The 27,197-nt window shown below is 41.8% G+C and overlaps 1 protein-coding gene and 1 pseudogene across 3 annotated transcripts in view; one reads left to right on the forward strand and one right to left on the reverse strand.

Moving 5' to 3' along the window:
- The window catches only part of STIM1 (stromal interaction molecule 1), a 226,913-nt gene that overhangs the window by 77,643 nt on the left and 122,073 nt on the right, over positions 1-27,197 (reverse strand). The window lies entirely within an intron of this gene.
- LOC112606264 lies at positions 11,792-12,092 on the forward strand (annotated as a pseudogene).

The raw sequence follows: 27,197 nt of genomic DNA on the forward strand, positions 1-27,197 counted from the left end.
AAAAGATTATTGATCAAAGGTGGCCTCTTCTGTGCTCCCATAATGCCTGTGAATACCTTTATCAGTCTTATTAGATGTCTATCTCCCCTGCCAAACCATATACTCCCAACAGAAGTTCCCAGTTACCCAGCCATAAGCATAGCACCCAAGAATATAATACTGAGTATATTGACATCAAATATACTTTGATGTCCAGTATACTTGAAGTAGGCATTACCACATCTTACTCTGAACACTGTCCCACATCCAGCTAATAGCTAACGTCTGATTTAAGACAAAGTTTAAAAGTAACAAAAGGTAATAACAAAGCTAAAGAGGCAGATTTTGGATCCCACTAAAGGGATTTACTATTTCACACTTAGATCAAGCAGTTCTTCTCTCAGGAAGACGTAAGGAGGCTCCCCAAGAGTCCTGCCTTACCATGGAGAATGTAGCATTGGCTAGAACTATACAGCTCAATAGCTCTCCAAAGAGCCAAGGCACCAGCTGTCAGTGAGTATATTTAGTTCCATGCGCCCAGAAAACTGATCTCCCAGGAGGTGGCACAAGGCATAAACCCATCCCAAGTGTTAAGCAGTAGTGAAGTAGTGAGAGTGGGAGCAGAGAAGAGGGGAGACATCTCTCTATAATACAAAACAGGCCCAGCCAGCTTGATTCACCAGAGAACAGAATTCACTGACATAAAGCCAGAAGAAGAGCAGCACACCTTTGGGTACAGCAATCTGGATGGCTTTCCTGGGATCTTCCTTAGAATCAATAACTCTTCTCTCCCCTTTCCAACCTCGTTCCCTAATACTTACCTTCCACATTTCCCAAACCAAATCGTACCACCTCCATTCCCACTTTCTCTGCTGCTCTCCAACCTCCCCCGCTCACCAGCCCACAAGATTTGGAACCCTACATTAGTCCATTCTTACACTGCTATAAAGAAATACCTGTGGCCAGGCACAGTGGCTCACACCTGTAATCCCAGCACTTTGGGAGCCAGATGTGGGCAGATCACTTGAAGTCAGGAATTCAAGACCAGCCTGGCCAACATGGTGAAACCCCATCTCTACTAAAAACATAAAAAATAGCTGGCATCATGGCTTGTGCCTGTAGTCCCAGCTACCTGGGAGGCTGAGGCAAGAGAATCGCTTGAATACAGGAAACAGAGGTTGCAGTGAGCCGAGATTGTGCCACTGCACTCCAGCCTGGGTGACAGTGTGAGACTCCACCAAAAAAAAAATTTAAAAAGGAAGAAAAAAAGAAATACCTGAGACTGGGTAATTTATAAGGAAAAGAGGTTTAATTGGCTCACAGTTCTACAGGCTGTACAGGAAGCATAGCAGCTTCTGCTTCTGGAGAGGCCTTGGGAAACTTACAATCAAGGTAGAAGGTGAAAGCGAAACAGACACACTTTACACAGCCAGAGCAGGAGGAAGAGAGAGCGAGGGGGCAGGTGCTACCACACTTTTAAAGGACCAGATCTCATGAGAACTCACTCACTATACAACACTAAGAGGGGATGGTGCTAAATGATTCATGAGAACACCACCCCGATAATCCAATCACTCCTACCAGGCCCCATCTCCAGCACTGGGGATTACAATTCAACATGAGATTTGGTGGGTACAGAGAACCAAGCCATATCAAACCCATAAGTCACATGTTCCAGATCTGAAAAGTTTACCAACTCTTATTCACCTCTTGAACATCTAGCAAGGAATCATACCATATTTCAGGTACAATAGCTCTAAATGTCATTTACAGAGTTCTAGGACATCGATGTTTCATGGGTGAAATATGTGTCTCCACTGAGATCAGAAGTTGTTGCTCATGGGCAGGGATAGGGCAGTCATTTCTCACTTATCTTTGTACATCTAGTCTCTTTTCTGTCAGTCTATCTACCATATTGGACACCAGAACGATCTTAAAGTAAATATCTATCCCAATTCCCTTACTTAACATCTCATGGCTCCCCATTACCTACAAGATAAAGCCTTAGCTTCTTGGCCTGACATTCAAGGCCTTTTACAATATTAACTTCCTAGGGACCTTCCTGGCCACTCTCCCTCCCTACCAGACACCTTACACACCAGATATTGGTCAGAAAACTATGTCCATAAGCCAAATCCAGTTTGCTGTTTGTTGGTTTTGAAACTGAGTCTCCCTCTATTGCCCATGCTGAAGTGCAGTGGCGTGAACATGGCTCACTGCAGCCTCCTGGGCTTAAACAATCCTCCTGCCTCAGCCTCCCGAGTAGCTTGGACTACAAGCACAGGGGCTAATTTTTTCTTTATTTTTTGTAGAGACAGAGTCTTACCATATTGTCCAGGCTGGTCTTAAACTCATAGACTCAAGCAATCCTCCTGCCTTAGCTTCCCAAAGTGATGGGATTACAGGCATAAGCCACCATGCCCAGCCAGTTTTCATAAAGTTTTACTGAAACATAGCCAGGCTCATGCACTGATGTATATTTTCTGTGGCTGCTTTCATGCTACAAAGGCAGAGTTGAGTATTTGTAACAGAGACTCTATGGCTATCAAAGTCTAAAATAATTACTATCTAATCCTTTACAGAAAAAGTTGCCTGCTCTAGACACATCAAGCCATTTCCTGCTCCTTGACCAAACCATGATCTTTTATACCCCCAAGATTTTGCACAAGGTGCTCCATTTAAAATGCTTTCTCCCACTCTTTGTCTATTAAAGAAAAAGTCACTGCCTTCTGTGAAGTTTTCTAGATCTCTCCCATGTGAGTTCATTGCCCTATCCTATTTGTTCCCATAGTTCTCAGGGTATATATATACATCAATGACAGTACTTATCCCAATATTCTACAATTACTATTTAATTATCCCCCTCTTACTCTCCCTAAGCAACTCAAAAATAGAGACTATATTTTATTTATCATTTATTCTTCACCCAGCATCTTGCAAATTTTCTGCAATACATAAATGAATAATTAATTTAGCTCCATAAACCCATCTCCAAGCCTAGGGCCTGGCACAGAGCAGGGTGTGTGGTTATTAAATAACTAAAGGAGTGTCTCTGGAGTTTGTCCTGTAACATGTAGCAGAGAGCTTAGCTTACAATAGCTAGTCAAGACATAATTGTCTATTGAATAGAAGAAAGAAAAAGGTCCCCAAATTGTCAGCCTATCTAAAACAAAGATATTTAGCCAGGAGCCAGAGAGTTACACTAGCTTGGATTCAATGTAGCATGATACTTTAGAGTTTGATTCTAGACCCCATGGCCTGGGTTTGAATCCTCGTTCCACCACTTAGTTTCAGTGTGTAACTTGCATCATTTGTAAAATGAAGATAGTAGCACAAAAACCTAACAACCCTCATGTTGAGGGAAGCATAAATGAGTAAATTCAACTAAATACCTTAGAATAGTGCCTGGCACAAAAATAAGCTCTCCTGTTTGTGTGTGTGTGTGTGTGTGTGTGTGTGTGTGTGTGTATGTAATATGTTTTAAGAAGGATTAAAGATACTAAGAATGTACAATCCTAGGGCCCACTATTACAGTGATGCATGATCCCTCATATGTAAGGAAGACCTACAGAGGGGATAGAAAATGAATATTTTCTGAGTGCTTGCTATATAAAGTCCATGTGTCAAGAGGTCAGAAATGGAGACAGTAAAGACAAGACATTGTAGTCTACTAACCTCTAAGGTCCTTTCTGTTCTACTCTATGATTCTTTGAAAGCTTTTAAAGCTTTAACTCCATTTAAAATCAAAACTTTACAACTTTATGCAAGACCCTCCCTCCTCTATGGGCTGGCCTTCCTCAATGCATCAATTGCCACTTCCTCCCATTCCCAATGATAATGAATTCCCAATTCCCAATGATAATGAATTACTTAAAACTCTCTGAAAGTACGAGGCTTTTTACCAGTACAATATCTTTGTACATGCTATTCCCTCACTTAAAACATTCTCCTTATCACTCCTAGTCATCTGTTGAGATCCAGATTATGTGTCAGTGACTGTAACATGGGAAAAGCTGACTTAGGGCATCCTCTTCTGCAACTGTATCACAGTGTTCACTCTTAAAATTTTATTTATTTTTTTTTTACAGACAGGGTTTTGATATATTGCTAAGGCTGGTCTTGAATTCTGGGCTCAAGAAATTCTCCCACCTCAGCCTCCCAAGTAGCTGGTACTACAAGTGCAAGCCATTGTGCCTCACCGTATCCACTTAATAAATTATAGTGTCCTTATCTGTTTTATGGCTATCTCCACCACTAGGGGAACTTCTTCAAAGGCAGCAACATTACCTTTCCTTTTACTCCTTTATTGCCAGCACCTGGCACATACACAGATACAGAGAATCCCTCTGAGGTCAATGAGAAAGCTCAGTGCTTGTCATGGAATCATCATTGATGCCTCACTAAAACACTGGGCACATGACACAGGTCAAATCCTAGAGGCAGCATTAAAAGTTTCAGCTTGCCAGGTACCTGGTCAGAATGGCAAATACAGGGAAACTCTAACATCTCCAGTCTTACAAACTGTCAGAACCAAAGTATCCAAGCTAGCCAAGGACTACTGTCTGGGGAACCTTTGTTTTATGAAAGGAGGACAGAAATAGATCACTAATTAGAAAATATTTCCCCAAAGGGAAGAGGTTATCTTCTTAATTGGGGTCAATACTGCCACATTTATATAGGATGAATGCACAGCACTGGAGAAAATGCATTATGAGAAAGGACAGTTACAAAATTGATGGGTTAGAAGGGACTTCTAGTTTGACAGCATGAGAAGCTCCACAGACCCACTCTCCAGTAAAACTAGTGAAACTTATTTTTCAAAAGCAACCATTTAAAGTTTCTGGAAATGGTCTTAAAGGCACACAGCCAATGAAGAAACATATGCTCAAGAAAATCTAAGAACAGCGAGAGTCCACAATATTTAACCTGTTCCCTGCCTTGCCTCTCCCAACTCAAGGACACAGAAACTCCACTCCACGCTGAGGCAGCTAAAAACACAGACCTTCTCTCTCAAGCTCCCTGTTGAAGGGTTAGCTGCCTGGAATGTTCTGAGCAGGATATTAGCATTTCTGATCCTTCCCCCAGCTACATGTTACTGAGGCTAAGTTGTAAGTGAGTGCAGCTAAAAGGTGGGCCTCTTTTGTCCCGTTTAACCCCTACTCATATGACGGGAGCTTTACCTTGGATGCAGTGCCACTGAGAATACTGGAGCCACAACTGGCATTGCCCTGGCTCATAAGATTGTTATTACACTCTGGGAGAAGCAAATCAAAAAGACCTGAGGCTACTGCCACCCCTCCACCAAGTCCTCAGCTCCTAAAGTGGTGGTGTCACTCAGAAGCATGTCATTGTCCCCAACCCCAGCTCCAGAACCATGACTCAAAGATTTTGCCTGGCAGAGGAAGCATGCTATAAAACAAAGAGCTCTGAATCTCTTCCCAGGGAAAATGACCTCATCTGCAACAGAGTGTAGAGAAGTTCAAGACTAAGGGTAGGATACTCTCAAAAAAGTAGAAGTTGTGGTGAAAGGAAAAGATTAGTAGATTCATTGGAGATACAGGCTAAACTGTAGACTAGAGAATTTGCTGGAGATAACTAGGGAAAAAGACAGCTGGGAGGAGTCTCTTGGGGTAAGAACAAATTTCACCAGCCTGGGCAACATAGGGAGACCCCATCTTTACAAAAAAATTTAAAAATTAGCCAGGCCACCTGCACATCCTGCACATATATACCAGAACTTAAAAAAAAAAAAAAAAAAAAAAAAAGCCAGGTGCAGTGGCACACACCTGTGGTCCCAATTACTCACGAGGCTGAGGTAGGAGGATCAATGGAGTCCAGGAGTTTGAGGCTGCAGTGAGCCATCATTATGCCACTGCACTTTAGCCCGGGTGAAAGACTGGGACTCTATCTCCAAAAACAAACCAACAAAGAACAAATTTCAAACAATGACCTCAGGAACTTTCCCTTCAAAGGAACCCTAATGTAATTGGATTAGTCTAGGAAGCAATTTATGCCTCAGGGCATTGTTGAAAAGAGCAGAGCAATCAGATGGCAATTAGTGAACCCAAAAAGCTGGGTGTGGCCAGGGAAAGAGACAAAGTTCTGCCCAAACCATTATCATCCAAATATGACTGTGGGCATACCAAAGTCCTCTGAGGAGCAACATCAGAGGATTTACACTGTGGGAGGAGGGGGATCAACCACTTAAACAATCTAGCCAGTCATTAAATAAATAAACAAGCAAATAATCATAAGCCCCAGGGGAATCAGACAAGTACCCAAAGTTGCTACAATATATTATCAAAAATGTTCAGCTTCAAATAAACAAACAAAAAACAAAACAAAAAAAAACAAAGAAACAGGAAAGTGTTACCCACATACCAGAAAAAAAGGAGGCAACAGAAACTCTCAGTAAGAGGGACCAGATGTCAGATTTAACAGAAAAAGACTACAAATTAGCCATTATAAATATGTCCAAAGACAAAAAAAAAAAAAGAAAATCATGATCTTTAAAGAGGTAAAGGAATGCATGATGTCAATGTTGCATTAAATAAAGAATGTCAATAAAGAGACAGAAATTATTGTTTTAAAAAAGAACCAAATGGATGTTCTGGAGTTGAAAAGTACAGTAACTGAAGTGGATTAGGAGAGGGGCTAAATAGTAGATCTGAACTGGCAGAAGAAAGAATAAGCACACTTCCAGAGAGACTGATAAGAGATTATACAATCCTAAAAACATAGAGAAAAAGGAATGAAGAAAAATGAACTGAGCCTCAGAGAAATGTAGAACACCATTAATCACACCGATGTATGTATAATACGAATAGCAGAAAGGGAAGATAAAGAAAAAGGAGCAGGAAGACTCACACCTGTGAGAGGCCAAGGTGGGTGGACTGCTTGAGGCCAGGAGTTAAAGACCAGCCTGGACAACATGGCAAAACCACATCTCTACTAATGTAGGTGTGGTGGTATATGCCTGTGATCCCAGCTACTTGGGGGGGGGGGGGCTGAGACACGAGAATCGCTTGAACCCAGGAGGAAGAGGTTGGAGTGAGCTTAGATTGTGCCACTGTACTCCAGCCTGGGTGACAGAGTGAGACTATGTCTCAAAAAAAAAAAAAAAAGAAAGAAAGAAAAAGGAGAAGGAAAAATATTCAAAGAAATAATGGCTGAAAAACCTCCCAAAGTGTTTTTAAAAACATTAATCTACCCATAACGAAAATCTAATAAACTCCAAATATGATAAATCCAAAGAGATCCACAAATAGACACATTAAGTAAAATGCTAAAAGTCAAAAGCAGTGAGAAAACTTTGAAAGCAGCAAGAGAAAAATGACTCATCACACACATGTGAACCCCAGTAAGATTAACAGTTAACTTCTCACCAAAAATAATGGATGCCAGAAGACAAAGGGATAACATAGTCAAAGGGCTCACTGAAGTGAGGGGGATGTCAACCAAGAATTGTATATCCGGCAAAACTCTCGTGAAAAAATGAAGGTAAAAAATAAAGACAATTCCGGAATAAAAAAACACTGAGAAAATTCATTGCTAACTGACACACCTTACAAAAAAATACTAAAGGAAGCTCTTGAGGCTAGTAAGTGACCCCAGATAGTACTTTGAATCTGTACAAAAAAGTACCAACACTGAGCCAGGTACTGTTCTAGGTACTGGAGATATAGCAGTGAAAAAAGCAGATCCCTTTCCCTTATAAACTTTATATTACAGGCAATAAATAATAAAACAATAAGTGATTAAATAATAAAATCCAGATGATAAGTTCTTAAAAATTATTTTAAAAAGTGATTCATAATGAAGATCTAGGTGCCAGGAATGGCGTAGAGGTGCAGATTTCATTATTAAATAGGGTGGTCTGAGAAAGGTCTCTTTGATAAGGTGAAGTATGACAAATGACAAAGAATATTTTGGGGGAGTTTTGTTTTGTTTTTTTGTTTTTTTGAGACAGAGTGTCCCTCCATCGCCCAGGCTGGAGTTCAGTGGCACAATCTCTGCTTACCACAACCTCCACCTCCTTGGTTCAAGCATTTCTCCTGCCTCAGCCTCTCGAGTAGCTGGGACTACAGGCATATGCCACCACGCCCTAATTTTGTATTTTTAGTAGAGACAGGGTTTTACCATGTTGGCCAGGCTGGTCTCAAACTCCTGACCTCAAGTGATCTGCCTGCCTCGGCCTCCCAAAGTGCTGGGATTACAGGCGTGAACCATCATGCCCAGCCACAAAGTACATTTCATATGGAAATATGAGGGCATAAACTAAATATCTAAGGAAACGATAGTCCAGGCAGGGGCAAGAGCTAGAACCAAGGCCCTAAAGCAGGGATACAAAAGAGTATGAAGGAACACCAAAGAGTGTGGCTACAGTGAGTCACAAGGGGAATATAAGTCAGAGAGGAGATCAGAATAAGTGGGGACCAGATCACAGAGGGCCTTGCTAACTTTTGTGGAGACTGTGGCTTTCACATCAAACAAAAAATGAAGTTATCACAAGTTTTGAGCAGAGCAAAATGATCTGGTTTACGTCTTTTTGTTTGGTTTTGTTTTGTTTTTCGAAAAAGCTCTCTAGCTGCTACACTGAGAGTAAATGTAGATAAGGCTATCTGCTCGGAGACTACTGAGCCTTGGTGCCTGCAGTGGAATGATAGTGAGAAATGATTCTATTTTGGATATATTTTAAAGGGAGAACCCACAGGATTTACCAATAGATGTGGAGTTGACAAAATTATGAATTATTTAGAATATTTTTTGCCCAGGCAATTGAAACAATGGACTTGCCTTCAACTGAGATGAGGAAGGCAGTGTATACAGCAGGTTTTGGATGAGATAATATTTAGAATCCAGCTTGGTGCACATTAAGCTTCAGATGCCTTTAAAACTCTTAGAAGAAAACACAGGGGTAAGTCATCACAACCTTGGATTTGACAATGGTTTCTTAGACATGACCTCAAAAGCATGAGCAGCAACAACAGCAAAAAAATAAATAAACTGGACTTCATCAAAATTAAAAACTTCTGTGCTTCAAAGGACATGATCAAGAAAGTAAAAAAGCAACCCACAGAATGGGAGAAAATATTTTCAAATCACATATCTCATAAGGGATTTGTATCTAAAATATATAAAGAACTTTAACAACTCAATACCAAAAAGACAACCCAATTTAAAAATGAGCAAAGGTTTTTAATTTTATTTAAAAAAATTTTTTGAGACAGAGTCTCACTCTGTCACCCAGGCTAAAGTGCAGTGGCCCAATCTCAGCTCACTGCAACCCCCACATCCTGGGTTCAAGCCATTCTCATGTCTCAGCCTCCTGAGTAGCTGGGATTATAGGCACACACCACCATGCCTAGCTAATTTTTGTATTTTTTTGTAGAGACCAAGTTTTGCCACGTTGGCCCAGCTGGTCTCAAACTCCTGGCTTCAAGCAATCCGCCTGCCACCCAAAGCACTGGGATTACAGGTGTGAGCCACCGTACCAGGACGCAAAGTTATTATTAAAAACTAAAAAAAAAAAAAAGATGTTGGTAAGGCTGCAGAGAAAAGAGAACACTTATATACAGTTGATGGAAATGTAAATAGTCCAGCCACTGTGGAAAGCAGTTTGGAGATTTCTAAGAGTACTAAAAATAGAACTACCATTCGATCCAGCAATTCCATTACTGTATACATACCCAAAGGAAAATAAATTATTCTACTAAAAAGATATGTGCACTTATATGTTCACTGCAGCACTATTCACAATAGTAAAGACATGAAATCAACCTAGATGCCATTAATTAATGTGGTACAGGCCAGGCACTTTGGGAGGCCAAGGTGGGAGGAGAGCTTGAGCCCAGGAGTTCAAGACCAGCCTGGGCAACATGGCAAAACCCTGTATCCACAAAACAGTACAAAGAAATTAGCCAGGCAGTGGTGCATGCCTGTAGCTCCAGCTACTCAGAAGCTGAGGTGGGAGGATCACTTGAACCCAGGAGACTGAGGCTGCAATGAGCCAGAATCATGCCACTGCACTCCAGCCTGGGTTACACAGCAAGACTCTGACTCAAAAAAAAAAAAAAAAAAAAAAAAAAAAACCAAGAAAGAAAATGTGGTACATATTGACCATGAAAAGCAATGAAAATCCGTTGCAGCAATATGAATGCAGCCGGATGCCATTATCTTAAGTGAATTAGTGCAGACACAGAAAACCAGATATTGTATGTTCTCACTTACAAGTGGGAGCTAAATCTTGGGTACACATAAACACAAAGATGTGAACAATAGATACTGGGGCCTCCAAAAGGAGTGGGGATAGGGAGAAGGACTGAAAAAATTTCCATTGGATGCTACGGTCACTATCTGCATAAGAAAATCAATAGAAGCCCAAACCTCAGTATCACGCAATATACCCTTGTAACAAACCTGCACATGTACCCCATGAATATAAAATTAAGATGGAAATTTTAAAAAATAATAATAAAAAAATAAATTAGCAAAGGATCTGAGAAAATATTTCTCTAAAGAAGATATACAAATAACCATTAAGCACATGAAAAGATGTTCAATACCGTTAGTCATCAGAGAAATGTAAATCAAAATCATAATGAGATATTACTTTATACCAACTAGGATGACTATAATCAAAAAGCCAGACAATAACAAGTGTTGATGAGCATGTGGAGAGATCAGATCCCTCACACACTGCTGGCAGGAATGTAAAAATGGTTTAGCCACTTGAACCATTTTTATATGGAAAATACTCTGGCAGTTCCTAAAACAGGTAAACACAGTTACCATATGACCCAGCAATTCTATTCATATGTATGTACCCAAGAGAAATAAAAGTATACATCCAAACAAAACATAAAACACATGTCCACACAAAAACTTACACATGTCTATAGCAGCAGTATTCATAATAGCCAAAAGGTGAAACAAACCAGATGTCTATAAATTGATGAATGGCTAAACAAAACTGGTATGTGCATGCAATAGAATATTATTTGGCCATGAAAAGAAATAAAATACAGATATATATACATGAACATGTACAGGCAGTACTGATACAACATGAATGCACCTTGAAAACACGCTAAGTGAAAAAAGCCAGTTACAATGGACCACATATTATATGACTGTATTTACATGAAATGTCCATAATAGGCAAATTACAGAAAGAGAAAGTACATGCGTGGTTGCTTAGGGCTGGGGGAAATGAGGGGAGAGAACAATAGCTAATGTGTATGTGGTTTATTTTTGAGGTGACAAAAATGTTTTTAAATTGACTGAGGTGATAGTTGCACATATCTGTGAATATACTAAAACCCACTGAATTGTATACTATATGGGAGAACTGCACAGTATGTGAATTCTTCCTCCAAGAAGCTGTTTTTTTTTTTTTTTTAATTGATAGGTTACACTAGGCCAGATAAACTTTTTCTGTAAAGAGCCAGACAGTAAATATTTTATGCTTGGTGGTCGCAACTACTCAACTCTGCTGTTCTTGCGTAAAAGCAGCAACAGACAATATGTAAACAAATGAGAGTGGCTGTATGCCAATAAAACTTTACGGACTCTGAAATTTCAATTTCATATAAATTTCACATCTTGAAATTCTTCTTTAGTTTTCCCCCTAAACTATTTTAAAATGTAAAAATCAGGGTTCTCCCATCACCCTTGCTATGGGTCTCAGCAGCCGGGCGGCGGGAGGAGCGGCAGTGACCAGGCAGCCCAGCTTCGCCAAGCCCAGCTTCGCTGAGGCTCTCCCTGCGCCACGGCTCGCAGACATCCCGCAGGCGCCCTCCACACCGCCAGGATGACTAAGAGGAAGGTCAGCTCCGCCAAAGGGGCCGCCAAGGAAGAGCCCGAGAGAAGATAGGCGCGGTTGTCTGCTAAACCTGCTCCTGCAAAAGTGGAAGCGAAGCAGAAAAAGGTAGCAGCAAAGGATAAATCTTCAGACAAAAAAGTGCAAACAAAAGGGAAAACGGGAGCAAAGAGAAAACAGGCCAAAGTGGCTAACCAAGAAACTAAAGAACATTTGCCTGCAGAAAACAGGGAAAAGAAAACTGAGTCCAGCCTCTGATGAAGCAGGAGAGAAAGAAACCAAGTCTGATTAATACCACACATCATGTGTTATCAGTGGTCCCTGTCTCCCTTCTTGTACAATCCAGAGGAATATTTTTATCAACTATTTTGTAAATACAAGTTTTTTAGTAGTTCTAGAAACATTTTTTAGAAGGAGGGAATCCCACCTCATCCCAATTTTTAAGTGTAAATGCTTTAAGAGGTGCAATCATTCACTGGTTGTTTATTTTTTGGTACAACCAGAAAACAGTGTGGGATATTGAATTAAGGGAGGCTTTAACTATCTTTGGTGTCAGCTTAACACTCGATAGATGGGGGGTTAGTTTTTATATCCTATAATACAATGAATATTAAATGACAATATGGAGTCAGTCCTGCATTTAATGTCTTGAACATTTTAAATTACTTCTATGTTGTTTTTTGGTAGATTTGTTTCCTAAAGAAAACCACTCCTTGATCATGGCTCTCCCTGTCAGAACTGTGTGTACTTTGTAACATCTTTGGTTGTGGTAGTCCTGTTTTCCTAATAACTTGGTTACTGTGCTGTGAAAGATTAAAAATTTGAATATGTAGTGTACATGCTATTCAGTTGTGAATTGGTGGGACGTATGTAACAGCTTATCAACATGTGAGGATGCCGGTACTTGATAGCCTCTTAAGGACAATTTGCTTCCAAATTCTAAGCTGGAAAGTCACTGGAATAACTTTAAAAAAAGAATTACAATACATGGCTTTTTAGATTTTCGGTATGTATATTAATAATTGTGTACAAATTGAAATGTCTGTACTGATCCTCAACCAATAAAATCTCAATTATGAAAGAAAAAAATTTAAAAATCATTTTTAGTTTGCAGGCTATACGAAAAAACAGTTTGCTAATCCCTGGACTAGATATAATAAATCCACCCTCTGCTCTGGCTTCAGGTGCTAGGGAAATCTCTCTCCCTGACAATCCCCACGAACAAAAGGCAACTTCAATTCCACGCTCAGTTTTCCCTCATGCTACCATCCCTATACACGGCTTTCCAACACCCTGAGAGGATCACAAACCCAGCCAAACACTCAACAGCAGGAAAACCTCTAGGACTCCATTTCCAAAATAGAACACCCACTTCAATTGACTTGGCAAAAAGAGTTAGAGCTCACCATGTGTTTCTTATAAATGACACTCACCTTTGGGCAGTAGTATGGGAAGAAGCTTAGGACAAAGAATATAAGAATAAAACGAACTCATGCCTCTCCCAAGAAGCTTCTGGCATCTAATCAACTCTAAGAGGGAGGATTTAGGCTTATGCGTCAATGAGCAATACAAAATATATATACACACTGTGTGTGTGTGTGTGTGTGTGTGTGTCCTTAAGGACAAAATATCCTATTAGAGTACTGTACTACACAAGAGAAGGCAGAAGAATAGTGCAGGCATTAGGAGTTCCAGAAGACTTTGTTAAGCAGCATTTGTTCTTTCATTTGCCTAACCAATTATTTACTGAATAGTTACTATGTGACAGGTCTTGTGTTGAGATCCAAGGACACACAGATTAATCAGACATATTGAAAGCATCTGGGTGAGACAGATATATAGAAGAGAGTCTGTCCTTGAAGGAAAGAACCACTGTTCTATGTGGAGGAAAGTGTTATCACTCAATCCCAAAGACAGAGCCCAGCAACTTTCTCTCCAGCCCCATACTGCCTGAGACCGCACAAAGTTTTGCACTCTCAACTGATCACACAGCTTGGTCAACATTCAGAGAAATCACAAAGCTTATGAAGTGTCATATAGGAAAAAGAATTTCACAGATAATGTCTTGAATCACATTTCTGACACTGACCACTATGTCACCTAGAACCTGTAAAATGCAAACTACCTCATAGTTACAATGTGGAGAAAAGGAGATAATTTAAGGCACAGTCCCCCATAGTGCCTATATGTAGAAGATGCTTCATATGTGTTTGACTATTCTGAACCTAGGTCCCCTTGACAAGGGGGCTCATACTATTTATACCAGTTTATCTGAGGAGAAACCTAGTGTCTGAGGATAAACAAGAATAAATAGTATGATCCCGCTTGTCAAGGGACCCAGCAAGTTCTGATCTTACCAGTGACTTCCCAGAGACTTCTAATCTTACCTCTGCCTCCTCAAGACACCAAGTGGCTAGATAAAAGAGGGCATGGCTCTCATCCAGCCAGTGCCAAAGTGCTGAGGTATATGCCTATGTGGATCTATACCTGAGAAGGCCTGATGCATGTTGGGTACTGACAAAAAATTACAAGAAACTGGATAACACAACAACTGTAGAAATTTGCACACAGCTCTATGGTTTACAAAAAAAGGATCTTTTTCAAGCCTCACATCAGCCATTGAAGGTATATGTTACTGGTGTCCCTATCTTATAGATGAAGTAACTATTCTCTAAATACCTCCCTACTTGATGTCTCCCAGAGTTGCCATATTTTTTGTCTCCTGCCTTTACTCGTTAAGTTCCCCTCTCCTGGAATGTTCTTCTTCCTTTCTTCATCTAGTAAACTCCTGCTCATCTTTAAAAACCAAGTTCCAACTTCACCTCCTCTGCAAAACCTGCTCCTGACATACCTTCAGTCAGAATTAGGACCAGCTCTGTTTACTTCTAGCTTTTCAACTTTAGGATGAAATCCAAGTTCCTCAGTATGGCACACAAATCTGGCTAGAGCCTGCCTTTCTAATCTTATTCCCAAACTCTCCCTCTCTGCCCCACTATTACATTTGCTCAAGTTAAAAGAACCACTGAACCACAGATTCCCAAGGACATCATACTTGTTACTCCACATGATGTATCATGCTCAGCCCCCTCCCCATGTAAACCCCTATTCACTTCCAAAAATTCATCTCAGGCAATACCTTTTCTGGGAAGTGTTTTCTGTCTCCTCAGATGGGTTAACTCTTTTCTGTACTTCCAGAGCATGCAGGGCTCATCTCTTGTTACAATCTCTATGGGGATAGAATATGTATGTTTTTCTCTCTCAGTAAGTGAAGTGAGATCTTTGTAGGTAGGAAATTCATCTTAATAGTCTTTAAATGGGTATGCAAAGCATATCCAGCATCCAGCACAAACCACACACTAAATATGTTTGAAGAAAAAAGAGAGAAAGAAGGCAAGCAGCACATCAAAAAGAAAGATTTCAAAGGAGGTATTTATAAGTGAGGAGAAGAATACAAGAATGAATGAAAGGAAACTCGCTGGACTTAAGTGAATCAGACAATTCTTCTTAATGCTATGAAGTACAAGTACACTGAATGTGAGGCATATGCAGACACAGACATGCACAGAAGGACTTGAAAAAATACATATATAGTCAAACAAACACAAACACCAGTTAGGTCTGAAGGGAAGCAGGGCCTTGGGAGCCAGCTGCCAATTCCTCCTTGGACAGGAAGAGTCAGAAGTTTTTAATACCTGAAACATGGCTTTTCTCTCTCTGCTAGCTTGACTACTCCTGGCTGCTAGACGATACCTGCATTCTGCCTACCACTTTGTGGGACCCAGATTCTGTCTAGACTAACAGCATCTTTGGGCTGCTAATTACATTTCTGGCTCTGCTTTTTCTTCCAGGTCCTGTGTCCTATACCTCAGGCCAAACCCTTTGTCCCTAACCTCCTTGATCCTCAACCTCATTTATGGGCTTTCTTTCAGCCCCTACTTCCTTGGCTCAGTGTTCCTCTTCTCCTTCCACTTCTTGTCATACACAGACACATCTAAATGCAGAAAGACATATACCCACACAAGCACAAAATGATGTATACACACATACAAAAAAAACCGCACACAAAGGCACATATAGACATATACACATATATAGACATATACACAAACAAGTCTTACAAATATATCTCATCCCTGTCATCGACAGGATTATCATCCAGAATAGACAAAGCAGACTCAACAACAAAGAGAGGGGGAAGGAAAACAACAGTCTGCTTAGTGAGAAAGAATTTCCCTATCTGTCAAAGCAAGCCACCATCAGGTTTTCCTGGAAACATGAGGGGTACCATCTGGGGGAGCTGCTGCCTCATCTTGTGTCTGGCTAAGGTACTGGGACAGATTGCGAACTATGCCTACTCTCACTGATATGTAGCTCAGCTTGTCTGGAAACTGGTACCTTTGCCTGCGTGCTGGCTGACAATGTGATTTCTGCTATACCAGTACATATAAGATCACTGCACCCTGATTCATCTCCCACAGGTCCTGTGCATACTACCATTACAGCCCTTAAAATGTGCTATTGTCACTGCCTGTTTATATATTTGTCTCTTTCACTAGCCTAGGGCTTGTTAATGGCAAAGAGTATCCTATTTTCATCTCTACTTTACACATGAGCAAAGTGAGTCTCCAAATCACTTAGCCATACACTTAGTACATTGCAAGGTTTGGATTTGAACCCAGGTTGGACTCCAAAGCTCATGCTTAGACTTTTAAAAAGTCAAAGTCCAAACAGTTTATTCTAAAGTTATTCTAAGAAACTCACAAAAGTTAGGACTGAATGTATGAGCTAGGCCAAAGAACTTGAACTCAGTGGAAGTTGTAGCCTATAAACTGATGAGCCACTCCTGGTAGGTGAATGCTACAGCCACCCTATAAGTACTTACAAGGAAGAATGGGAACAGGACATTTCTTTAGCCTAAGGAGCAGGTTTCACCTGAAAAATGATGTCATTCATGGTGTCAGCTGTCTCTGTTCTGTGCAAAGGCCCTGAGCTGACTTCAGTCTGTGCTTTGCCTGAATTAAGAACAGGGGGTCAGAATGTTCCATGAAGTAGGAGACAAGATGATGACTGCACCAGGATACAGGCAGAGAACTAGAAAGAAAAAAAGTAGAGAGGTGCCTCCAAACTTAAGTCAAAGAAGAATTACTATAGCAACAAAATGTATATATTGGAAACCAATGCTGAAGTTAATCTGCATATAGTAAATTTTTTTAAGAAAGGAGAAAGGCTGGACGCGGTTGCTCATGCCTGCAGTGCCAGCACTTTGGGAGACCAAGGCGGGCGGATCAGTTGAGGTCAGGAGTTTGAGACCAGCCTGACCAACATGCGAAACCCCGTATCTACTAAAAATACAAAAATTAGCCAGGCATGGTGGCATATGCCTGTAATCCCAGCTACTCAGGAGGCTGAGACAGGAGAATCGCTTGAATCCAGGAGGCGGAGGTTGCAGTGAGCCGAGACTGCGCCACTGTACTCCAGCCTGGGCTACAAGAGGAAACTCTGTCTAAAAAAAAAAAAAAAGAAAAAGAAAGAAAGGAGAAAGAGGAGGAGGAGGAGGAAAAGAAAAAGCAGCAGTAGCAGTAGCTCCAGGCTGTCAAAGCTGTGTGCAGGGAAAGCAAAGAAAAGTTATGTTCAGAATTGGGTCCAGGGACCAAAAGGAAAGCACTGCTTCCCAGGTGCCAGTATGGCCTCTTGGAGTGATATAGCAGCCATGGGAATCAGAGAGAGGCCCTGAGCACAAGGTGAATCAAGGAAAAATAAAACTACAGTCACTTGGTTAGCTGTCTTTGACAACTCCTCACATGGAACGTCACATAGTAGGGGTCAAGAAATTGATTCAGGCGCCTAATATATAGGTAAGAGGGAATTGCCACCAGAGTTGCCCCACAGATTCTTTGACATCTTAACTTCCCCAGAAGCAGTACTAACTACAAAAAAGAAAAAGGAAGGAATAAAAAGAGGGAGAGAGGGAGAAATTATCCAAAAAAGAATGCTCCAGGACTCTTCAGTCTGACGTTTTCAAAAGTCATCTATACCTGCCCAGGAACTGAGGCAACCTCGCTGTCAGTTAGCTAATCAGGGATCTGCTTCCAGCAACCATGGTACTTCAGACTTCAAAGCACCACTGTATCTCTATCAAAGTTGGAGGTAAGGGAAATGGAGATAGAGGCTGGGCACAGTGGCTCACACTTGTAATCCCAACACTTTGGGAGGCCAAGGCAGGCCAATTACTGGAGGCCAGGAGTTCGAGACCAGCCTGGCCAACATAACAAAACCCCTTCTCTACTAAAAACACAAAAACATTAGCCGGCCATGGTGGCGCATGCCTGTAGTCCTGGCTACCCTGGAGGCTGAGGCATGAGAATCACTTGACCCTAGAAGGTGGAGGTTGCAGTGAGCAGAGACCGCGCCACTGCACTCCAGCCTGGGCGACACAGCGAGACTCTGTCTCATAAAAAAGAAATGGAAATAGAAATCAACATGACTTTCAAAGTGCTTTCTTTTTTTTTTGAGACGGAGTCTCGCTCTGTCGCCCGGGCTGGAGTGCAGTGGCCGGATCTCAGCTCACTGTAAGCTCCGCCTCCCGGGTTTACGCCATTCTCCTGCCTCAGCGTCCCGAGTAGCTGGGACTACAGGCGCCCGCCAACCCACCCGGCTAGTTTTTTGTATTTTTTAGTAGAGACGGGATTTCACCGTGTTAGCCAGGATGGTCTCGATCTCCTGACCTCGTGATCCACCCGTCTCGGCCTCCCAAAGTGCTGGGATTACAGGCTTGATCAAAGTGCTTTCTACAGGGCCCTAAGGATGGTTACGGGCTGAGCTACAGAAAGGCAAGTGAAAGGTGACCACCACTCCAAACAATGCAGTGACACTTTAAAAAACATCTTTATTGAGATCCAATTCACATACGAATTGTAGTATAAAACCTAATAGTTTTTAGTATATTCACAGAAGTATACAACTATCACCACAATCTAATTTTAGAATATTATCATCAACCTGAGGTACATCTGAGTTACAATAACCTCAAAAATGGTTAACTATGAGCTAACTCAGTCTCTTTCCTTATTGGTTATATGGGAAAAAATTAATGTCTATCTCAGAGATTTCTTGTAAGGATTATATGAAAGAGTGTATGCAAGAGTACACAGCACAAGCCTAGCACATCATAGCAATGGTAGTAGGAGTAAAAGAAGTAGAAATACTGCTACTATAAACTAGACCACAGGCTGGGTACTTGATATACCTGATTTCATTTCATCTTTGCCATAATCTTTCAAGGTAGGAATTACTGACTAATTTGAGGGTAAGGAAATGAAAGTTCACAGAGTTTAAGAAAATTTTCCAGGCTGGGTGCAGTGGCTCATGTTTACAATCCCAGTACTTTGGAAGGCTGAGGTGGGCAGAGATTGCTTGAGCCCAGGAGTTTGAGACCAGCCTGGGTAACATGGTGACACCTCCGTCTCTACAAAAAATACAAAAATTATCTGGGCATGGTGGCGTGCACCTGTAGTCCCAGCTACTCAGGAGGCTGTAATGGGAAGATTGCTTGAACCCAGGAGTTTGAGGCTGCAGTAAGCTGTGAGCATGCCACTGCACTCCAGGCTAGATGACAGAGCAAGACTCTATTTCAAAAAAAGAAAAGAAAAGAGAAATGAAAAGAAAAGAAAAAGAGAGAGAGAAAAAAACTTTTCCAAAGCCAAACAACTAATAATTGGCAAAAGTATACCTGAAACCATCATCTTTCTTGCTCTAAAAGTACATACTTCTGCTCTACTACATAACCTTTCGTCATTCTCAGTGTTTTCCTTTTCTTCTTCACTTGTGACCCTATAGTATGTGTTATTCTCAAAGTCTTTCCTATCATTTTAAGTACAGTAATCTTACCTCCATCCAGATTCTGCACATGATTCATAACATAGGACAGAAGGGTAGGGAAGAGGGTCACAGAGGAGATCAGACATATAGGTCATATACTAACATGTCTAGAGGCCAGACTCTAGCAACTCCAGAAAAACAACCCAACACTGACTTCAGCTTTTATCCTGACAGGGAACTCACAAGTCCAAAGCACTCTGTTCCCAGTACCAATGACCAGCTCACTCTGTACTCCTCCTTTGCACTAGAGAAACAATTTAAAGGGCATAAAATAATAAGATAGTATCTTTGTTTTCAAATTCAAAATTAAAAAAACCTCAACTCAGCACCCTTATGAGAAAGGCCCTGAACCAAACACAATGTTATGAGAAACAGCAATCAATAAAACCTAGTTCGTGACCCCTAAGGAACCCACAATCTGGTAGGATAGTTAAGCATGGACCCAATTACAATACAGAACAGAGCAACATGACAAACATAAGGTTCATGCCAAGTACTCTTGAACATGAGAAAGGATTACTTCCCACTGTAGGAGAACAAACAAGATTTCTTGGACTGGCCGGGCATGGTGGCTCACGCCTATAATCCCAGCACTTTGGGACCCCGAGGCGGGTGGATCACAAGGTCAGGAGTTCAAGACCAGCTTGGCCAACACGATGTAACCCCGCTTCTACTAAAAGTAAAAAAAATTAGCCAGTCGTGGTGGCGCGCACCTGTAATCCCAGCTACTCGGGAGCCTGAGGCAGGAGAATCGTTGGAACCCAGGAAGCAGAGGTTGCAGTGAGCCAAGATCACACCACTGCACTCCAGCCTGGGCAAAAGAACAAGACTCCGTCTCAAAAAAAAAAAAAAAAAATTTCTTGGATGAGGCAACATTTAATCTAGGCCAGTAGTTCTCAACAAGGGGCAGTTTGAAAATTGACAACTGACAATAGTAACTGGCAATATTTTTGGTTGTCAAACTGGAAGGGGGAAGGGGAAAGGTTTGCTACTGGCATCCAGTATATAGAGGCTAGGAATGCTACTAAACATCCTACAATGTACAAGACAGCTCCCCACAACAAAGAACTATCTGGCCCAAAATATCAATAATGCTGAGGTTCAGAAACCCTGATCTAGGCCTTGGAGGACAAATGAAATTTCTCTTTCCTTTTGTTTTTATTTGTTTTTTAGGTTTTTTTGTGTGTGTGTGTGTTGTTGTTGTTGTTGTTGTTGTTTTATTCCAGGCATTGCACTGAAACGTGTGGGGTTTTTTTTTTTTTTTTTTTTTTTTTTTAGAGGGGGGGTTTTTTTTTTTTTCGGCTTTTTTTTTTTTTTTTTTTTTTTTTTTAAGAGACGGGGTCTTGTTATGTTGCCCAGCCTGGTCTAGAACTCCTGGCCTCAAGCAATCCTCTTGTCTCAACCAAGTAGCTGAGATTATAGGCATGAACCACCAAACCTGGCCTGAGTGAAATTTTTACAGGCAAAGTGGGAAGCAGAGAAATGCCAGGATAAGGATTTATCTGGAACAGGGGCACAGTGATAAGATATGAAGAGCATGTTTGGGGTGGCTATAGCATACAGTAAAAAAATGCAGTATAACATGAACTAGTAGCATGAGTTAAATCCAAATGATGGGAGCGTTGAAGGACAGACAAGAGTTTAGATTAATTAAAGAAGCAAAAGTAAGCCACTCATTTATAGTTTTATCATCTCTAAAATAAGGCTAACAACACCTAGTTCACAGAGTGGTTAAGGATTAAACAAAACTTTATATGTAATCAGCTCGGCTTGGCACATGGTAGAAGTAATCTGATGAGTTGTGCTTTAATAATGCCAGTATTAGTGCAGGAAGACAAATTTATAGACAAAATAATACAATCAAAATCATTAGGGCACAAAGCAAGGCAATTTCTAATTAAGTGCTAAATTGAGCTATAGAGACTATGTGCTATGGGAGTTAGTACTGAGATGAGGAAGATCACTGGGAATGGGAAAGTCAGGGAAGGTTCACATAAAATGAAGCTGGCACATTCCAGAAGACAACTAAGATTGATACAGACAGGGCCAGGGCTGCAGGGAGGGGCACAAGAGGTTAATTCCAGGTAAGGAGAACTACCTGAGCAAAGAAAGGGGACTGGAAGTAACATAAAATGTTTATAAGACAAAGAAGATTGGAGCCAGACCAAAGTGGTAGGAGGTATGTCTGGAGAATTAACAAAGGTAGCCAGGGTGCAGTGGCTCTCACTTGTAATCCCCAGCAAATCGGGAGGCTGAGGTGAGGGGACTGCTTGAGACCAGGAGTTCAAGACCAGATTTGGCAACATAGCAAGACCCTGTCTCCACAAAAATAGTTAGCCTAGTGTGGTGGTGCACACCTGTAGCCCTACCTAGTTGGGAGGCTGACGTAGGAGGATCATTTGAGCCTAGGAGCTGAAGGCTACAGTGAGCCACGATTGTGCCACTGCACTCCAGCCTAGATGACAGAGTGAGACCCCAACTCTTTAAAAAAGATGTTTCAATGAGAAACAAAGAAAAGAAAGGTTGAAGTCAGATTTAAAGAGATGGAGTGGTAGGTACAGGAAGTTAAAGGAAACAGGAAAAGGAAATCATGCAGGAGACACGGAACCCAAATGTAGGTTAGGAAGATCACTCACAGCATGTGCGACATGGGCTTTCCAGGAGAGACTAGAGGCAGAACACTTAAGGGTTGTCTACAGCTATCTGAATATAAGAAAGTGAGGCCCAGAGCATGAAACGGAATACAATTATTAATAATTATGGTAATAACGTCTATAAATAACCCAGCTACTTATCTTCATCTAATTTGGCCCATATTAGCCACAGCACTGGGCTTCCTACTCTCTCCCTATATACTACTACCTATCAAGTCCAAGTTCCTACTGGCATTTTAGATATTGCAAGTGAACCTGCTGACTGCTCCCCTCAGAGTTTAGCTCCCTTAGCTCTGATTCCACCTGATGCCAGCTTCCTGAACTCCCACAGCCTCCCAGGACCTAGCATGCCTCTCGGTGGGACAATGAAAAACATAGAAAACAAGTCTATTTCTACCCCCACTAAACTCTAAACAGTTCTCATGACACTTCTACTCTGTTGCTCAGGCTGGAGTACAGTGGCATGATCTCGGCTCACTGCAACCTCCGCCTCTCTGGGGTTCAAGTGATTCTCATGCCTCAGCCTCCCGAGTAGCTGGGATTACAGGCACTTGCTACCAAGCCCAGCTAATTTTTGTATTTTTAGTAGAGACGGGGTTTCACCATGTTGGTCAGGCTGGTCTCGAACTCCCGACCTCAAGTGATCCACCCGCCTCGACCTCCCAAAGTGCTGGGATTACAGGCATGAGCCACTGTGCCTGGCCCAAAAGCCAGATCTTTTTAAAAGTACACAGGTGCAGGGCGTGGTAATCCCAGCACTTTGGGAGGCCAAGGCGGGCAGATCACCTGAGGTCAGAAGTTTGAGACCAGCCTGACCAACATGGAGAAACCCCGTCTCTACTAAAAATACAAAATTTTGCCGGGCGTGGTGGTGCACGCCTGTAATCTCAGCTACTCGGGAGGCTGAGGAAGGAGAATCGCTTGAACCTGGGAGGCGGAGGTTGCGGTGAGCTGAGATTGCACCATTGCACTCCATCCTGGGCAACAAGAGCGAAACTCCATCTCAAAAAAAAAAAAAATAAAAATAAAAATGTAAGCATATGTAGGAGGCTGGGTGAGCTGCCAGAAAAGTTGTAGTCCCTGTAAATGTGTGATCCTGCTTTATCATGCCCTCCCTCTTAATATCAACCACTTAGGCAAAAACAGAACTACCTCAACCTCCTACAGTGTCCTGGCCCTAGTCAAGTCAGGCACACCGCTGGGAGTGGCTCCCATGGCTGAATGCTGTGGTGCCATGGGATGGTGATAGAGCTGATGTGGAATTTTGCTATACAGGCCAGCCCTCACTATTGTACCCTCATGTTGAGAGAGAAAAAATCATGGCTTTAGCACCTATGTTTTAGCACCTATATACCAGGCATTGTGCTAGGGGCTTTGCAAACATTAATTTCTCATAATATCCCTGCAACATCCCTCCTCAAATAGCTTACAAAAAAAAAATTGAGACTCAGAAAGGTAAGGTTATTTGCCTAAAGTTGTATAGCCAGTAAATGGCAAAGCCAAGTTTTGAATACAGGCTTGTTTGCATCAAAATATATGTTCTTTCTGATGATAATAATAATAAACATAAAAACTTTCATTGAGCCTCTATGTGCCAGGCATTGTATTAAGTGCTTTATATGCATTATTCATTTAATATTCGCAACAACTTCATGAAAGGCCTACCACTATTATTACTTCAATTTCTAATGGAGAAACTGAGGTGGAAAGGGATTATGTAACTTCCCCAAGTTTCCACAGCTGGAAGAGGCAGAATGGAGTCTGTATGATTCCAGAGCATAAGCTTATAACCCTGTGTTATACTTCTACATCAGACACCACAGGCACTAACAGAAGTCGTAAGTAGATCTTGTAGCTTCCTGGATTCATACTGCTACCTACTCATCCTTATCCCCTAAAATGTGTGATCACACCCTTGCTAAGACTCCCATAGCAGAATGATAGCATTCTGCTATAGCAATATTGGTCAGTCATTCAACACAGTGATTAAGCACATATTCTATAACAGGCTTTGTTGGGCACTGGGGAGAACGGAGACAAACCAGATAAGAGCAGTGATCTGCCCACCTCGGCCTCCCAAAGTGTTGGGATTACAGGCATGAGTCATCGGCACCTGGCCTGGCTTATTTTCTGTCGTCGAGTTTTGAGAGTTCTTTATTTGTGTTGGGAGCATTAAATAGCACTGTTCTCACTGAATCCTGACAACAACCCTGAAACGGTAGGAATCATTAACTACCACTTCACCCTGAGAAAACCAAAGGAAAAGTCACTAGACTACTATAATCTGATCACAGTTCTGCCTAATTTCAAAGTTTTCTTATCACTTAATCACCTGTGACATATAGATCACTAGAATGCAAGTTCCATAAAAGCAGGGATCTTATCTGTTTTGTACACTGTGGAATCCCTAGCCTTCAAATAGTGTCTGCCTTTAATATGTATTAAATAAGAATTTGTTTAATGGCTGAATAAATACCCTGATTTGCCATGTAGGCTGCAGAAAAGAAAATAGCACTACTCTCAAAAAGTCTGGTCCAGTCAAGGGGACAATGGTCTTAGGTAGGCCCTTGTCTGCCCACCTCATACTGTTAAGCACAACCTAACAGTACCATTCCACTGCAACAAACATTTTGCCCATGGAGCAAACTCCACCACAGATTTGAATAGAACACAGGTCACGAATTCTCATACTGCCAGCCTGGTAGAACTCCCTGCCAGCTCTGCAAGAAGGGCACCATCACCAATAGAGCCATCTTGCACATCTGAAAGGCCCACAATACATAGCCTCTGCTATCCAGAAGAGAAGCAAGCAAAGAAGGCACCTAACCAAACTAGCTGCCCCTACACAAATGATTATATGTTTTTCTTTTATTTTAAGGACTCTTAAAAAGTCTTCTTTTTTTTTTTTTTTTTTGGTAGACATAGAGTCTCCCTATGTTGTCCAGGCTGGTCTTGAACTGCTGGGCTCAAGCAATCCTCCTGCCTCAGCCTCCCAAGGTGCTCAGATTACAGGAGTGAGCCACCACAACTGGCCTGATTATATATTTTTCTATGACATGCCTACTGAGTCTCAGTTTGCCCTAAGTCTAATTTCACAGCAGAGTATATTCAGCAATTAGAAACGAGAATGGCTTTTTCTGCCCATGGATGCCACTGAAAACATCATCAAAGTCTCTCTTCCCACTGCTATCAAGTCTAAGTCATAGTCTCTTAAGGAGTCCCAACAGGTGTAGAAGTTCATCATCAGAGTTAAGCTTTGAAATGACCAATGAGGGTCCAATGAGCCATTCTGAGCAACAGGGAGCACTCACAGACTGTGGTAATGAGAGATTCAAATACCAAGTGCTCAAGGGGCTTTGTCACATATGCCACTGTGGAGGAGGTGGATGCAGCTGTGAATGCAAGGCTACACAAGGTGAACGGAAGAGCTGTATCAAGAGAAGATTCTCAAAGATCAGGTGCCCACTTAACTATGAAAAGGATATTTGTTGGGGGCTTAAAAAAAGATACATTTTAAATTTTTAAAAAAATTTTGAAAATTAGCTGGGTGTGGTGGCATGTGCCTGTAGTCCCAGCCACTCAAGAGGCTGAGACAGGAAGATTGTTTGAGCCTGGGAGGTAAAGGCTACAGTGAGCCATGCTCACACCACTGAACTCCGGCCTGGCCGACAGTGTGAGACTTTGTCTCAAAATAAATAAACAAATCTTTTTAAAAGGAATACTGGCTGGGTGCAGTGGCTCATGCCTGTGATTCTAGCACTTTGGGAGGCCGAGGCAGGGGATCACTTGCCCAGGAGTTCAAGACCAGCCTAGGCAGCATGGCAAGACCTCATCTCTACAAAAAAATATAAAAATTAGCCGAGTGCAGTGGTGCATGCCTGTAGTCCCAGCTACTCGGGAGGCTGAGACGGGAGGATCACTTGAGCCCAGGAGGTCCAGGCTGCAGTGAGCTGTGTTCACACCTGGGCAACAGAGCAAGACCTTGTCTCCAGAAAAAAAAAAAGAAATACCATACTGTGAATGGCCACAACTATGAAGTTAGGGATGCTCTGTCAAAGCAAGAGATGGCTAGTGTTTCATCTAGCCAAAGAGGTCAAAGTGGTTCTGGAAACTCTGGTGGTGGTCGTGGAGGTGGTTTTGGTGGGAATGACAACTTTGGTCATGGAGGAGAAACTTCAGTGGTTGTGGTGACTTTGGTAGCAGCCATGGTGGTGGTGGATCTGGTGGCAACGGGGATGGCTATAATGGATTTGGTAACAACAGTGCTTATAAAGGGGCAGCCCTGGGGTTACTCTGGAGGAAGCAGAGGCTATGGAAGTGGAGGCAGGATTATGGAAATCAGGGCAGTGGCTACAGCAGGAGTGTCAGCTCTCACAGCTATAACAACAGTGGACGCAGAAGCAGCTTTGTTGGTAGTAGCGAAAGCAATTTTGGAGGTGGTGGAAGCTACAATAATTTTGGCAATTATAACAATCAGTCCTCAAATTTTGGATGCATGAAGGGAGGAAACTTTGGAGGCAGAAGCTCTGGATTCTACACTGGTCAAAACACAAAACCAAGGGAGCTATGGTGGTTCCAGTAGCAGCAGTAGCTATGGCAGTGACAAAAGATTTTAATTACTGCTAGAAAAATGCTTAGCAGGAGAAGAAAGCCAGAGAAGTGACAAGGAAGCTACAGGTTACAACAGATTTGTGAACTCAGCCAAGCACAGTAGTGGCAGGGCCTAGCTGCTACAAAGAAGACATGTTTTAGACAAATACTCATGTGTATAGGCAAAATAAAGTAGGACTGTATTTGTGACTAATTGTATAAAAGGTTATTTTAGTTTCTTTTCTGTGGAAAATGTAAAGCATGCCAACAAAAAG

This window comes from Theropithecus gelada, chromosome 14 (assembly GCF_003255815.1).
Source record: "Theropithecus gelada isolate Dixy chromosome 14, Tgel_1.0, whole genome shotgun sequence".
Classification (NCBI taxonomy): domain Eukaryota; kingdom Metazoa; phylum Chordata; class Mammalia; order Primates; family Cercopithecidae; genus Theropithecus; species Theropithecus gelada.